Genomic DNA, 15,810 nt, shown 5'->3' on the forward strand with positions numbered 1-15,810 from the left:
CCCAGGTCTTTTCTTTTTTTCTTTTTTTTTTTCTTTTTTTTCCGGAGCTGGGGACCGAACCCAGGGTCTTGCGCTTGCTAGGCAAGCACTCTACCACTGAGCTAAATCCCCAACCCCACTTGATATTCTCCTGCTTCAGCCTCCCAGCCTGGAACTGTAGGAATGGGGCCACCATGCTTCACTTCAGTGCATTCAGTGTTGACAGATGAAGGCAGCTTTCGTATACATGCAAATTAAGTTTCCACATGCCTTGCTGTTTATACTGAGATGCTCAAAACATTTTCTATATTGCAGCCAAAACTCATATATTCAAGGCCTAGGGATATAGGTCATTTGGCAGTATTTGCTTAGCATGTACAAGATCTGGCTTTGATTTCTAGCACCACTTCAGCTGGCCATAGCTGCACACACCTACACTCCTATCACTCAGTAGATGGACACAGGAGGATCAGGAAGGAATTCAAAGTCATCTTCCAGCTACAGGGCCAGTTCAAGAACCTCCTGGACTGTATGAAATGCTGTCTCCACACTCCTTCCCAAAAAGAGCATATTTAAACTTTATCAAGTTACTTGGATTTTTTTTTCTCCCGGAGCTGGGGACCGAACCCAGGGCCTGCGGTTGCTAGGCAAGCGCTCTACCACTGAGCCAAATCCCCAACCCCTTAAACTTTATCAAAATAGCCACTCCCATCAGTAGCTGGTTGCCTCTACGATGGCCTCCAATGACATCATCCCTCTGGTGTTTACACCCTTCTATAATCCCTTCCTCTTATGGGTCAGCTGGGCCCTGTGAATTGACTCTAAACTAAAAGGAATCAGCAGGAATGATGGAATGCCACTTCTCACACTCGGGCACAGAAAGAACGTAGCTCCCATCTTGCTTCCCCTGCTTCCTCTTTCATTTCTTCACTGACAGAAACCAACTCCTAGGTCATAAGCTGCACCATGGAAAAGCCCACCTGACGAGGAACTGAGGGCTGCCAGCCCGTAGCCAGTGAGGAACTGAGGTCCTCAGTCCAGTGACCTGAGAGGAACAGAATCCTGCCAACAAGCACTTACGTGAGTTTGGGGAAGAACTTGCCCCCTCGCTGTATCGAGCCAACCTCAGGCAAGCCTAGCTGGTACCCAGCTCCACTAAATGATGGAGTAATATAGCAATAAATAACTAATATACACAAAATGTTTAATATGAAGGCTTACAACATTTTAACATTGAAGTGTCCTAATTAGCCCAAACTTCAAAGACACAAACTTCTTTTTGACTAGATACTCATAAAAATAAGACTTTCTGTGTTCAGTTTACCTGAAAACAAAGAATTTTTTTCAAGTTAGCTTCAGTCTCCCTACTTTTAAAAACGTTGCTTCACTGGATGTGGTGACATAAGCCTTTAGTCCCAGCCTCAGGAAGCAGAGTCTGGCAGATCTCTATGAGTTCAAGGCCAGCCAGGCCTACATTGTGAGTTCTAAGAAAGGCAGGGCTACATAGAGAAACCCAGCCTCAAAACAACAACAAAAATGTTTCCCCTTTGTCGTTCACATAATTCATTCCAAATCACTCACCCTTGCCCTACACACACATTTATGTCATCAAACACGGGAAATCATCAAAACAGGCAGTAGAAAACTCCTAGTCGCTAAATGCAGACTTGGTTCTGGTTTTATTTAGTATATGTGTAGGGCATACATGTGCCATAGTACATGTGTGAGGGTCAGAGGAAATATTTGTGGATTTCCTTCCGCCTTGCATGGCTTCTGGGGATTTAAGTCATGTCATCAGCCTTGCACAGGCAACACTTTGTCATTTATATAATTATTTACTCTATCTATATGTGTGTCTGAGTGTATGTATTTGCACATACAGGAGCCTATGGAGGTCGGAAAAAGTGCTGGCTCTCATGGTACCAGGTTCTGAGCTACCATGTAGATGATGGAAATTGAACCCAGGTCCTCTGCAAGAGCAGCAAGCTAACCACTGAGCCACCTCTCTGGCCCATGAGCATTTTTACCCACCGAGCCACCTTGATGGCTCAACTTCGTCAAATTCATGAAACTCAATGGTTAAGATTACCAAGAGTTTGAGGATGCAGTTATTAAACACTACCATATGGAATTTTAAATCACATTCATATTATATATTACAATATTATATAAGTTATATTAACTTATAATTGAATGATGCAAAACAAACTATACATTTTTACTTTTAAGATGTATTTATTTTAGTTATATGACTACACTGTAGCTATTTTCAGACACCCCAGAAGAGAGCATTAGATCCAATTGCAGATGATTGTGAGTCACCATGTGGTTGCCGGGAATTGAACTCATGACCTCTGGAAGAGTAATCAGCACTCTTATCCACTGAGCCATCTCTCCAGCCCAAAAGATACATTTTTAAAGATAAGTACCCCAAACCTGTCACCTCCTAATTATGTCACTATATTTACCGTGGTCTTGGTATAGAATGGAGATACCACAGAGTGGTGTGCTGCCCTTCTTAACCCCCATTAGTGATCGCAGTGATAATCTGGAATTGTCCGTGGTAGAACTATTTACATCATGGGGACTGGCAAATATTGGCAACCCTGATGTTAAATATTTACTGGTTGTCTCTGTTTATTTTTTGTTGCTGTGATGAAACACTGATCAAAAGCAACTTGGGAAGGAAAACACTTATTCTATCTTATAGGGTACGATCCATTGTGAAGGGAAGCCTAGGAGGGAGGCAGAGGCCATGGAGGAATACTATTTATTGATGTGCTCCCTATTTGCTTCTTCTGCTCGGTCTTTTATGGCCTCCACAATCAAATGTCCAGGGGTGGCACCACCCACAGTCACGCCCACAGCAAGCTGGGCCCTCCCACATCAATCATTAATGGAGACAAAGCCCCACAGACACACCCACAGGCCAGTCTGATGGAGGCGTCCTCTCAGTTAAGGCTCCTTCTTTCTGGATGACCCGAGCTTGTGTCAAGTTGACAACTAACCAGCACACTTGTAAAGCACCACCTGGTAGCCATTACTGCTCTAGGACAGCTAAGAATAGCATAACCATGCACAGATCTGTCTGCAAACTATAAAAACATGTCACACAAAACCCAAACAAAATAACAGTTGATCCAGATGTCCTTAGGTAGAGGTCAACAGTGTCTTTTTCCTACTCATATATATTCAAACAAAGGATAGGAGTTATGAAAATGGAGTCAGAATGGAAAGAGACAGCAGTTTTACACAATGCCCATTCAAATAATGCTTCGAAACAATTTCTTTTCGAATTTTATTTTTTAGAGTGTATCTATGCATGCATGCACATGCACGTAGTGGTTTGGTGGGTGGAGGCCAGAGGACAGGCTGTGGGAATTTGTTCTCTCCTACCATGTGGGGTCTAGGGACCTCAGGTCCTCAGGCCTGGTTGGTGGTAGGCATTTTTAATTGCTGATGTTCTCTCCAGCCCAGAAACAAACTTTTAATGACTTATTTATTCTTATTTTATATGCATTGGTGTTTTGCCAACATGTATGTCTGTGTGAGGGTGTCAAATCACCTGGAGCTCCATTTCAATTATGAGCTGCCATGTGGGTGCTGGGAATTCGACCCAGGTCCTGTGGAAGAGCAGTCAATGCTCTTAACTGATGAGCCATCTCTCCAGCCCTGCCCAGAAACAATTTTAAGTGGCACGATGTAAACACATTGCTAGGCCCCACCTAGGGCACTGGAAGATGCCTCTGCATGTCCAGAGCCCTGACAACTAGGTTTCATTTATTTTATGGTACAAATCTCCCTGTTCCGGAACCTCATGAGCTTCTACTGATATCTCTGTGGTTCCTGCAGGATTGGAGGCAAAAGGGGGTGGGAGAGAGTCTGTGCTAGACAGGCTTCTGTGTGTTCATATTCGTGGGCTCTCGGTGTACATACATGGGGGAACTTTACCTTTCCCCCCTCCATGTTTACTTGTGCGCCCATGTGAAAGGAGCTGCCCCATGGCTTCTCTTACCCTCCGAGGTCCTTAGCCTTCCTAGAGACTGTACCTTGGTCTCTCGTACTAACAGTGACACTGGAAAAGCACCTTCCCTATTTATCGAAAAGGCAAATATAACCATTTCAAAAAGTATTTTATAAAGCTATCGTTTTTCAAAAGCTATCATCCTTCGATGAAGCTATGATATGGAAATTCACCTAGACTAATGCTCAGGGTCAGCACCCGCATTTGGAATCTGCAAAGAGGCTAATTTCAGGTCTAAGTAACAGACAGTACTATCTAGAGCGGCATTGTCTCCTCATGGAAGAGCCTCCAAAACCCAGTGCATTCCGAAGGAACTCAGTGGTCTGCGGACCACATCCAAGAGAAGCTGGAAAACTACTCTCCAGATACGTTCACACTGAGTGAGCTGTGTGTGTGTGTGTGTGTGTGTGTGTGTGTGTGTGTGTGTGTGAGAGAGAGAGAGAGAGAGAGAGAGAGAGAGAGAGAGAGAGAGAGAGAAAGAGAGAGGTGCTTGTGTTTGTATGTGCATACAGAGGTTGAAGATACGGTATCCTCCTCGATTTGTCTCCACCTTATTTTTTGAGACAGGGTCTCTCACTAAACCTGAAGTTGAATCATTCAGCCAGGCTGGCTGTCCAAAGATACACACACACAGACACGCGCCCTTGTGCTGGGGTTATAGATGCACGCCATCGTCCGGCTTAGGTGTTGGGATCTGAACTTGTGTCCTCACACTTGCAGTGCAGGAGTTTTACTGACTGAGCCATCTTCCCAGTTCTCCAATAAGGTTTGCTTAAAAATTACATTTATGTAAGTATATGGTGTATATGTGTGTCTGTATGTCTGTATCTATATGCACATGTGCACACGTGTGCCGTGTAACAGTTGCTCAGGCAGAGGTCTGGACACAACTTGCAAAAGGTGATCTCTCCTTCCACCATGAGATTCCATAGATCAAACTTAGGTCATCAGGCTCAGTAGCAGGTGACTTACCCAGGGAGACACCTTGCTGCAGATCCATTTTACCAAGTACGTTTTTAAATACAATGACCGTGTCTAACACTATAGTCCCAATAGCTGCAGCCGATCTTTTGCTTAAACAGGGTAGGCAAGAACAGCCATTCAAGGTCTAATTCATAACCTAGAGCTAGTGTTAAGCACTTTTCCCTTAGTTTTTTTTTCTTTTTAATCTGGAAAAGGTCTGACACGATTGGAAGAAAAAAACAAAAACAAAAACTCCCTAAGATCCAAGATTTGAAATCCAAAAACAAACAAAAACAAAACAAACTCCAGTTCTCAACATGAAATGATCCAAAATAGGCAATATAATTTTTTTTCACATCGTTTGGAAAAATACTGAGTCATATTGCCCACCCACGTCCTGTAAAAAATAACAGCAATTCAATGATTCAAGCAAGATACACTCTGTCATTGTCTGCAGCAAACACTTGAGTCATTATGAAAAACGAGAAGCAAGGTCTCTTCAGGGACGAAAGTTTAGATCCCGTGTCCCGAGGAAAATTTTGCAATGAGCTTTTTTTTCCCCCAGTCCCAAACGTATGTTTTTCTTGTATCACAGATACCTCAGAGGCAGATATTGTCCCCTTTCATGAGAACAACAACTGTCATGTGTTGAACAGACTATGGTGAATGGGATGTGTCATTCATTCAAGCAAAGCACAGCTAAAAGTCTGACGGGCAGTGATTAGGACTCCATCAACAGTCCTTAGGGACAGGCCCAATAGCCTAGGACAAAGGATGGGAAAGGCTCCTACAGGCCCGTGCAACCCGCAGGACAGATGGGGGCCACACCCCCTCACTCTCCCGGCTCCCCTCCTCCTGCAGATTGCCTCCTTTCTGTTCCCCGCTGCAGCAGCAGCCTAGCCCCTGCTTGGATTGTTGTTCTCTCTGCCCTCCTGTTTCTGGCCCCAAATCCATTTCCCTCCTGATCCCAGTAGCTCTTTTCTGTCTTCCTACAGCCTGCTCAGGGGTTCCTATAAATCATGGCTCAGTAGTATCTGGTGGCAGAAACAGCTCTGGTCTTGGTTGTCCTGTGGAAAAAGAAAAAAAGAGCAAAACAGATTGTGAAGAAGCTAGCCTTGAGCCTGTCCATCCAGTAAGGAACTCGGGGATATCCACTGTTCACTCTCCAAGCCGAGTGTTGTAGTTTCCACCGAGAAGGCATCAATCGTCCGGATGGTTCTCATAGCATTGCCCAGAGCCTCCACTCAGGCCCAACAGTCCCAGGACAGCAGAGAAATCCATGCTCTCAGGATACTTGGTCATAGCTCCCCTCATTGTTATCACAACCAAGGCTGGCAGCCCATCTTTTTTCCTCCATCCCCTTCACTTTGATGTCTCTGCCGGCTCCTTGGAAAGCCAGGGGCTACCTCCTCCCCACAGCTGCAAGCTTCTACCTCCCTGCTATTGAAACCTAAATCCTCCAGCATCCAGACTGTGTTTCTCCTGACCCTAAAGTCCTCCCACCAATGTCAGCATCTCCGTTTTGCCCCCATCGAAACAGGCAACCTCGACAGTCAGGTGGTCGGATTAGGAATCACCTAAGAGCTCACAACTGTAATCCCAGCATTTGGGAGACAGAAGCAGGGGGTTTGCTTTAGGTTAAGAGCCAGAGCGAGCTTGGATTGAGTTCCAGCTATGGGCTCCAGTGTGAAAGCCGTTCTCAAAACAAAACAAGAGCAAACAAACAAAAAATAATAAAGCAGAAATACAAACAAAAAGAACAACCTAGGAAATTAGTACAGCACACCTCTAGGTGTGGCTTAACAGTGTTTCCATCGAGGAATGAGGTGTGGGACAGTAACTGGGGGGAAAGACTGTCCCGAATGTGGGAACAGCATCTGATAGGCTGGGGGCTCCATGAAGTAAGCAAAGGAGAGCAAGCTGACCAGATCCTTCAGACTCTATTCTTCCTAAACAAGTGTGTCTGCTGTCCTTACCACCATACGTGAACATAGATCCTGGCTTCTTCAGTCTTTCAGCATGGATCCTCCAGAAACACCCAGAGGAAAGCTTCTGTGTCTTCAGGTTAGCCTGTATCATTGGTCCCCTTTGTCTTTAGACTTCTAGTTCCTTAAAAATGCTCTGTGTGTGTGTGTGTGTGTGTGTGTGTGTGTGTGTGTGTGTGTGTGTTGTACATGTGTGTGCACATGCGTGTGTCTGTTGGGATGTGTTCATGTGAGTACAGGTGCCCACAGAGGCCAGAAGCATTGGATCACAGACCGATTCACACAGGGACTGGGAGGCCGATTGGAGTCCTCTCCAAGAACAGCATGTGTTCTTAACCACTGAGCCATCTCACTAGCTCTGGCTTCCAGCTTCTAGTTCTGATCAGCTACTGGGCTCTCTGCCTCCAATTATGCAAGCCAATCCAGTAAGTCCCTGTCTATATTAGCATTGTATGTATTATATAGCACATTGGTTCTGTTCTCATACAGAATGCTTACTAATAGAGGATGGCAACTCGGTTCCCTGTTATAAACCTCTATGGCAACCGTCCCTCTTCTGTCAGCTATGTATGAGACTTCTGTCTTCTCTTATTCCTTGCTTCCCTTCTCTTTTGGCATGATCGGGACTTTTCCTTAAATTTCTAGCAGACAGCTTACATACATTCCTCACCCTTTCCTGTACATTAGTGTAACCGTTTTCTTCAGGTCCCATCACTACCCCACAATACTCATTTCAGTCCAATGCACAATGGATTTCATCATGCTTTATGAATTCTCTTCTTTAAAGCAGTGCCCCCTGACAATGCTCTCTCCTGTATCCTGACACTCTTGCCCAGAGTTGTTACTCCAACCCCATGAATTAAACCCCACCTTTTTGTTTGTTTTTATTTGGGGTTTGAGAGGGAGTTTGGTTTTCAAACAGTCTCTCTACAGACAGACAGTCTCCTGGCTGTCCTGGAACTCACTATATAGACCAGGCTGGCCTCAAACTCACTGCCTGTCTCTGCCTCCCAAGTGCTGGGACTAAAGGCGTGCATCACTTTACCCAGCCTGAATCCTACCTTTTAGCTTCACCAATAAATCAGCAAGGAGCCTCCTCCCAAGACATGCTCTGCTCTGCTCACGTTCTTCCAGCACCTTCCCACAAAGGTCTCCATCCTAATAGGCAGGATTCCCTAATTATAAACATCCAACAAATAAGTAAATACCTGCTTTCACCTACTCGGTCGGCAGCTCCTACAGAGGACCTGGGTATAGTTCCCAGCATCCACATGGCTGCTCACCATCACCTGTAACTCCAGTTCTACTGGATCTGATCCCCCCGACTGGCCCTCTTAGACTCAGGCATATATGTGGCAGGACACATGAGCTCAAGCAGACAAACAAACATACACATAAAAATAATATAGAAACCCTTTAAAATAGCGACTCATCTTATCATTGTTTTTCAACCTAGTTTCCCACTCTCCCTAGACAGGACCCTCTGGACCTGCCAATTAGTTGGCCTAAGCAGGTGCCCCCACCTTTGTAAAATGCCCACCCCTCCCGTCTCTCTGTTGGTTGAAGTCTCTTAAAGGAAACCTCAAACGCCAGCTCCTCCATAAATTCCCAATGAATTTCTTCCTCAGGGAGATCTAGTGGTGTTTTCCTGGTGTTTCTCATCTTACCTGACCAACTGGCTTGTCCTTGGCCCTCGTGGAAAGAGACCTCTAATTAATGTTGCTATCCCTCCAGAATCTTTTCAGGCTAGCTTTTGCCTCTGAGCTATATCCCCAGCCCCACCTACATAATCTCCTGGATCTGATGCGGGCACTTGTTATTTCTGAACGTTTACTCTGGGTCATTCTTTTATATCTTTAACGTCTTTATCATTTTCATTCTTTATTTTTGAGCACATGGAATATATTTACTGTGTATGTATATTTACTATGATATATATATATTTACTATGTATATATATTCACTGTGTATATATTTTACTATGTATTTATATTTATTATATATGTATATTTACTATGATATATATATTTACTATGTATATATATTCACTGTGTATATATTTTACTATGTATGTATATTTACTATGTATGTATATTTACTATGTATGTATATTTACTATGTATGTATATTTACTATGTATATATATTTACTGTATCAATTCTGGATCTGATCCTATTGACTTATTTTTCTTCTCAGCATGGGTCATATTTGCTTGTGTGAGTGTGTGTGTGTTTCTTTGCCTGGTAGTAATTTTTGTTTGGAGACTACACATTGTAGCTATTACATTATTGAATATTAGGGTTCAGTGTTCCTTTTACTATTTTATACTTTGTATTAAGTAATTTGTTAAATTACTAAAAGTAGCCTGAATCCTTCACGACTTCTTTTTTATCTTCGTTTATTTTTTTCTTTAAAAACTTATTTTATGGGTGGGGTAGTTTGCCTGCATGTATGTCTGTGCACCACAGATATGCCTTGGGCCTGCAGAGGTCAAAAGAGGGTGGTGGAGCCACAGGAACTGGAGTCACACACTGCTGTGAGCTGTGTGTGTGCTGGGAATTGAACTCTAGAAGAGCAGTCTACTTTCAACCTCTGAGCCCTTGCGTTCTGTTAGAAGGTTCAGAATAGCTCAATACTGCTGCCCCAGCGCTGACAGAACGCCTTCCTAAGGCCTCTACTCAGTGCCCCACAGTTCCTCTCCACAGACAAAGGCAAAAACAGAACTACTCACAGGTCTTGGTAAATTCCGAAGCTGGTTCTTCCTCTTTTGTAATGATTTTTTTTTTTTTGGTTCTTTTTTTTTTTTTTTCGGAGCTGGGGACCCAACCCAGGGCCTTGCGCTTCCTGGGTAAGCACTCTACCACTGAGCTAAATCCCCAGCCCCTTTTGTAATGATTCTTTCACCACCTCTTAATGTTTCCTCACACAGAAGCACTGATCAGAACTCTCACAGGAAGTGTTGGGAATGAATTCCTCTACACATCTCATGATCTTCAGAACACATGCGCACGCGCGCGCACACACACACCATACCAAACACACACACATCACATAAGCACACACACACACACACACACACACACACACACACCATACCAAAAATACACACATTACACACCATACCATACCACACACACCATACCAAACACACACACACACACGCATGCACACACACACACACACCATACCAAAAATACACACATCACATAAGCACACACACACACACACACACACACCATACCACACACACACACCATACCAAACACACACACATACACACACGCACACGCATGCACACACATACCCCATATCAAACACACACACCCCACAAACTGCCTCGTTTCTGTACTCAGGAGGAAAATTAAATTTTTTTTTAATTTTTTATTTATTTTTTTTTCGGAGCTGGGGACCGAACCCAGGGCCTTGCGCGTGCTAGGCAAGCACTCTACCACTGAGCTAAATCCCTAACCCTGAAAATTAAATTTAAATTAAAAGATTAAATTGTATTTTTCTAATTTTAAAATACATCTACTTATCAGGGAAAACAACTACAGAGGGAGAAAAGAGTTTGTTCACATGGCCCTCACCAGCTCGGCATGCAATATTCCTCTCTTTATGAATACACGTAAATATCTTTATATTATCATCATCATCATCATCATCATTATCATCATTTACTGAATGTGGAATGTGGAACGGGGTGCTATGGTTCATTCATTCATTCATTCATTTTGAGGCAGGATCTTAATCACTATGTAGCTCAGGTTGGCTTGGAACTCACTACATAAATCAGGCTGGCTTAGAACTCATGGATTCCCCTGCCTTGTTTGTGTTTTGAGATAAGGTCTCATGTAGCCCTGAACTCATTTTGTAGCCAAGAATGAGCTTGAAGTTCTGACCAATTCCCAAGCTCTGGGATTCCAGGCATGCACCACCGTCCACAGTTTATGCGGCCCTGGGAATTTCTGCCTGCTAGGCGAGCCCTTACTGCCTGAGCTACATCCCTAGCCCATGTTTGGTTCTTGATGAGTGTATGACGAGTGGGTTTACTGTGGCATTCTCATGCACACGGTGTCATTGTTGATCTTCTCCTTGCACCCCCAGAAATCCCCTCTCCACTCAATGCTACATCAACTGTTTTAGATTTATTTATTTTAAGTGTATGAATGTTTTTATCTGCGCACTTGTATGTGTATCATGTGAGTGCCTGGTGCCTATGTAGGTCAGAAGACACAGTCAGAGCCCCTCATTCCCATAAAACTGGGGTTTCAGATGGCTGTTGGCCACCATGTTGGTACTGGGAGCCAAACCTGGGTCCTCTGCAAGAACAGCAAATGCTCTTTTTTTTTTTTTTTCATCTTTATTAGATTGGGTATTTCTTATTTACATTTCAAATGTTATTCCCTTTCCCGGTTTCCATGCCAACATCCCCCTAACCCCTCCCCCTCCCCTTCTGTATGGGTGTTCCCCTCCCCATCCTCCTCCCATTACCACCCTCCTCCCAAGAATCCCATTCACTGGGGTTCCAGCCTTGGCAGGACCAAGGGCTTCCCCTTCCACTGGTGCTCTTACTAGGCTATTCATTGCTACCTATGGGGTCAGAGTCCAGGGTCAGTCCATGTATAGTCTTTGGGTAGTGGCTTAGTCCCTGGAAGTTCTGGTTGGTTGGCATTGTTGTTCATATGGGGTCTCGAGCCCCTTCAAGCTCTTCCAGTCCTTTCTCTGATTCCTTCAATGGGGGTCCCATTCTCAGTTCAGTGGTTTGCTGCTGGCATTCGCCTATGTATTTGCTGTATTCTGGCTGTGTCTCTCAGGAGAGATCTACATCCAGTTCCTGTCAGCCTGCACTTCTTTGCTCCATCCATCTTATCTAGTTTGGGGGCTGTATATGTATGGGCCACATGTGGGGCAGGCTCTGAATGGGTGTTCCTTCAGCCTCTGTTCTAAACTTTGCCTCCCTATCCCCTCCCAAGGGTATTCTTGTTCCCCTTTTAAAGAAGGAGTGAAGCATCTGCATTTTGGTCATCCTTCTTGAGTTTCATATGTTCTGTGCATCTAGGGTAATTCGAGCATTTGGACTAATATCTACTTATCAATGAGTGCATACCATGTGTGTTTTTCTGTGATTGGGTTACCTCACTCAGGATGATATTTTCCAGTTCCATCAATTTGCCTATGAATTTCATAAAGTCATTGTTTTTGATAGTTGAGTAGTATTCCATTGTGTAGATGTACCACATTTTCTATATCCATTCCTCTGTTGAAGGGCATCTGGGTTCTTTCCAGCTTCTGGCTATTATAAATAAGGCTGCTATGAACATAGTGGAGCACATGTCTTTTTTATATGTTGGGGCATCTTTTGGGTATATGCCCAAGAGAGGTATAGCTGGATCCTCAAGCAGTTCAATGTCCAATTTTCTGAGGAACCTCCAGACTGATTTCCAGAATGGTTGTACCAGTCTGCAATCCCACCAACAATGGAGGAGTGTTCCTCTTTCTTCACATCCTCGCTAGCATCTGCTGTCACCGGCATTTTTGATCTTAGCCATTCTGACTGGTGTGAGGTGGAATCTCAGGGTTGTTTTGATTTGCATTTCCCTTATGACTAAAGATGTTGAACATTTCTTTAGGTGTTTCTCAGCCATTCAGCATTCCTCAGCTGTGAATTCTTTGTTTAGCTCTGAACCCCATTTTTAATAGGGTTATTTGTCTCCCTGCAGTCTACCTTCTTGAGTTCTTTGTATATTTTGGATATTAGTCCTCTATTGGATATAGGATTGGTAAAGTTCTTTTCCCAATCTGTTGGTTGCCATTTTGTCCTAACAACAGTGTCCTTTGCCTTACAGAAGCTTTGCAGTTTTATGAGATCCCATTTGTCGATTCTTAAATCCAACTCTTTTTTTTTTCTTTCTTTTTTTTTTTTTTTTTTTTTCTGGAGCTGGGGACCGAACCCAGGACCTTGCGGTTGCTAGGCAAGCGCTCTACCACTGAGCTAAATCCCCAACCCCCCCATTTGTCGATTCTTGATCTTAGAGCATAAGCCATTGGTGTTTTGTTAATGTTTTCCAGTGCCTATGTGTTCCAGATGCTTCCCTAGTTTTTCTTCTATTAGTTTGAGTGTGTCTGGTTTGATGTGGAGGTCCTTGATCCACTTGGACTTAAGCTTTGTACAGGGTGATAAGCATGGATCGATCTGCATTCTTCTACATGCTGACCTCCAGTTGAACCAGCGCCATTTGCTGAAAATGCTATCTTTTTTCCATTGGATGGTTTTGGCTCCTTTGTCAAAAATCAAGTGACCATAGGTGTGTGGGTTCATTTCCGGGTCTTCAATTCTATTCCACGGGTCTATCTGTCTGTCTCTGTACCAATACCATGCAGTTTTTATCACTATTGCCCTGTAATACGACAGCAAATGCTCTTAACCACTGAGCCATCCCGTCTCTCCTGCCCTTTGTGTCACATTAAACAGATATCTTTAGTGAATCTCTATGAACTGGTGCTACGGATTTAGAAACCATACAAGAATTCTCAGAGGGTGTCCCTCTTACATGAGAAAGCAGCGCTACACAGCGGGTAGAGGGAGCATTTCCTGCCCTGTCTTTGAGAAGTTCCTTAAGGAGTTTGGACAGCCGAAGCCTGATCATGAGTCAAAATCTGAGGGGTTTTGAGGAGTGTGCTGCCCTGAGTTGGTAGGCTGGGAAGCCTTTGGAAGTTTCCAGAGTAAAAATGACTCACAGGACAGATGAAGGTAGAAAAGGAATCTTGTCACACTCAAGTGAGGCTAGTGGGAAGTGACTCTGGAAGGAAGGAAGGGAGAGTTGTCTGGGAGTCGTTGGTGACCAGCATTCTTAACGCTGTCAGACCCACTGTGTTGGGGAAGGAGACTATAGAACTCAACCTCTCTGGCAAAATGCCTCTGCTCTCTCACCCTGTACCCTGAGGACTGGAGTAGATGAATATCATGTGAAAATAATTACTCACGAGTAATTGAAGATTTCTGAGAAGCTAGATCTTTTTCTAGAAAGTCCTAAGCCTCCATCATGGATTGACCTTAGCAAAGCATTTTGGGAGTGCTGTCCAATGGGGATCTGAGAAGCGTGGCTGTGGCCTGCACAGTGGAAGTGGGCAGGAGTGGGAGGAAGTTTGAGAGCAAGCTAGGCAGAAATAAAAGAAACTGTCACATGATGAAAACCCGCAAAAATACGAGAGAGAGAGAGAGAGAGAGAGAGAGAGAGAGAGAGAGAGAGAGAGAGAAAGCAAAGGAGACAGAGAGAGGCAAGGGGGAAGAGGAGTGGAGGAGATGGAATGCATGAGCTAACAATATAGCCTCTGCACTAAGTACCACTGACCCTAGGGCTGAATGGACATAGCCAAGCAGCTGATGTCAAACAGGCTCAGCCAAAAACACGAGAAAATCTTAAATGGATAAATGAACCATCCTTTTTAGTTTCGTTTGATTCTTGTTTTTGTTTTTGTTCTTTCAAGACAGGGTTACTCTATGTAGTCCTGGCTGTCTTGAAGCTCACTCAGACCAGGCTGACCTGGAACTCAGAGATGCCCTTACCTCTGCCTCCCAAATGCTGGGGTTAAACACTTCCCACCACACACAGCTAAATCAACCATCTTATTGATAGAGTTAAGGTCACTGCTTCCTTCTCTTAGTCACGGAAAGCAGCCAGGATGCTCCAGTGTTTAGTGCATAGGCTTGGTGTGTTAGAGACTAGAGTTTGCATCCCAGCACTGACACCTGACAACAGGCTAAGCCTGAGACTGCAAGGTGGAAGCCACTCACCAGGGACTAGCTCAGCTGAGAGACTGCTTGCCTAGGATGCACAAAGCCCTCGGTTTGATTTCTCCAGTACCCCGTGAGCCAGACATAGTAGTACAGAACTGTAATACTTGGCTACTCGGGTACTTGGGAGGTGGACATAAGGGAGTCAGAATGTCAAGTGTGCCCTTGACTACATGGTGAGCTCTGGGCTATCTTGGGCTACATGTGACTCTGTCTCACATAGTGAAAAATGAAGATATTGTGGTTGGAGTTGGAGTTCATATGTCTAGCATGTACTCTGGGTTCCTGTACAGCAGCACTCACACACACTGGAGATATGAAACACTTATGTCTTGGATGGGATGGAATTCAAGGCAAAAAAAAAATGAAGAAAAAAGAAATGTATTACAGGGAAATATACATAAATGTCGTTATTTTATATCTCTAGAGGAGCCCAAGTCCTGTATGCATGGAAGCAGGGGCTCTTTATTTTGAGACAGGGTCTCGCTAAACTTCCCGGGTAGCCCTTGAACTTACAATTCTCCTGAACCCCCAAGCGGTTGAAATTATAGGCCTGTGCCATAAGACCCAGCTCAAAAACTCCCATTAGCAACTAAAGCAGTGGTTTTCAATCTTCCTAATACTGCAACCCTTCTTCGTGTTGTGGTGACCCCCCAACCTAGAAATTATTACAACTACTTCATAACTATAACTCTGTTAGTGCTATGGATCGTAATGTAAACATCTGATATGCAGGACATCTGATATTTGATCCTTGTAAGAGGGTCCCCAAAGGGGTTGCATCCCACAGGTTGAGAACCACTAAGGTCACTTTCACAGTTGCACACACTGAAAGGCACTGTACAGAACATTTTACCTGTATAATGTATAATGTTGGCTCCTGGGTACCTCTACGCATGTGTAATCTGGCTATGAATTTCCTTCTGGTCGTGAATGGGGCTGCAAGGTGCTAAGAATCTTAAGTGTCACGTTTTGCCTATTGTCTGTGTTTCATTCCTGGTGCAGTGATAAAACACAATGATAAACAGCAATTGGGGGGAGGGAGGACAAGGTTGACTTTAGCT

At 44.1% G+C, this 15,810-nt stretch overlaps 1 long non-coding RNA gene across 2 annotated transcripts in view; it reads right to left on the minus strand.

Moving 5' to 3' along the window:
- The window catches only part of LOC120102491 (uncharacterized), a 60,061-nt gene that overhangs the window by 16,389 nt on the left and 27,862 nt on the right, over positions 1-15,810 (minus strand). The window contains 2 exon segments of one of the 2 annotated variants that reach the window (NR_190535.1): positions 5,300-6,033; positions 8,013-8,126. This is a non-coding gene — a long non-coding RNA (uncharacterized LOC120102491). 2 annotated transcript variants of the gene reach the window in all.

This window comes from Rattus norvegicus, chromosome 4 (assembly GCF_021556685.1).
Source record: "Rattus norvegicus strain SHRSP/BbbUtx chromosome 4, alternate assembly SHRSP_T2T, whole genome shotgun sequence".
Lineage (NCBI taxonomy): Eukaryota > Metazoa > Chordata > Mammalia > Rodentia > Muridae > Rattus > Rattus norvegicus.